Consider the following 1,510-nt stretch of genomic DNA (forward strand, 5'->3'; position numbering starts at 1 on the left):
CTGGTCTCAAACTCCCGACCTCAGGTGATCCACCCGCCTTGGCCTCCCAAAGTGCTGGGATTACAGGCGTGAGCCACCACACCAGGCTTTTTTTTTTGAGCTGGAGTTTTGCTCTTGGTGCCCAGGCTGAAAATGGCACTATCTTGCCTCATCGCAACTCCGCCTCCCGGGTTCAAGTGATTCTTCTGCCTCAGCCTCCCAAGTAGCTGGAATTTACAGGCGCCCACCACCACACCCGACTAATTTTTGTATTTTTAGTAGAGACAGAGTTTCACCATGTTGGCCAGGCTGGTCCCGAACTCCTGACCTCACACAGGAGGCCCGCCTTGGTCTTCCAGTGTTGGGATTACAGGCGTGAGCCACTGTGCCTGTCCACAAATTTGTTTAAGTCTGTTTCCCCATAGGCAGGGGGAAAAAAAAATGGGACATTTGAGGACATAATAAACCTATCTTCATATCAGTACCTCCAAATAAGACACACACAGAAAGTACAAACTGTGGGAACAGAAAGCTAAACAGAAATCTGGCATCAGTGCAGAAATTGAGAGCTTTGCATAATTTACCTGTATCCAGGAGTAGAGGTGGAAGAGACTGTAGGGCCTCTTGTTCCTACCACCAGTAGGTATCTTCACAAAACATGACTTACAGGTTCATGCTGTTGAATTACCTACAATTAATATGGTTTGGGCGGGGCGCACTGGCTCACGCCTATAATCCCAGCACTTTGGGAGGCCGAGGTGGGCGGATCACGACATCGGGAGTTCGAGACCAACCTGGCCAAGATGGTGAAATCCTGTCTTTACTAAAAATAGAGTAAGACTGTCTCAAAAAAAAAAAAGTAACATGAAGTATTTAACAGGCATCTAGCCCATCTTACCTTTGCATGACACTGTGATTTTTTTTTTTTTTTTTGAGATGGAGTCTTGCTTCGTCACCCAGGCTGGAGTGCAGTGGCGTGTTCTCAGCTCACTGCAACCTCTGCCTCCCGGGTTCAATCAATTCTCCTGCCTCAGCCTCCTGAGTACCCAGGATTATAGGTGCCTGCCACCATGCTCAGCTAATTTTTTGTATTTTTAGTAGAGACGGGGTTTTGCCATGTTGGGCAGGCTGGTCTTGAACGCCTGACCTCAGGTGATCCGCCCGCTTCGACCTCCCGAAGTGCTGGGATTACAGGCATGAGCCACCTTGCCCCGCCATCATCATCTTTTAATTAGGAAATAATCACTGTGGCTGGGCACGGTGGCTCACACTTGTAATCCCAGCACTTTGGGAGGTTGAGGTGGGAGGATTGTGAGGTCAGGAGTTCAAGACCAGCCTGGCCAACATGGAGAAACCCCATCTCTACTAAAAATACAAAAATTAGCCAGGCGTGGTGGCAGGCACCTGTAATCCCAGGTACTTGGGAGGCTAAGGCAGGAGAATCGCTTGAACCTGGGAGGCAGAGGTTGCAGTGAGCCGAGATGGCGCCACCACACTCCAGCCTGGGTGACAAGAGCGAAACTCCGTCTCA

This window comes from Mandrillus leucophaeus, unplaced genomic scaffold (assembly GCF_000951045.1).
Source record: "Mandrillus leucophaeus isolate KB7577 unplaced genomic scaffold, Mleu.le_1.0 Scaffold7, whole genome shotgun sequence".
Taxonomy (NCBI): domain Eukaryota; kingdom Metazoa; phylum Chordata; class Mammalia; order Primates; family Cercopithecidae; genus Mandrillus; species Mandrillus leucophaeus.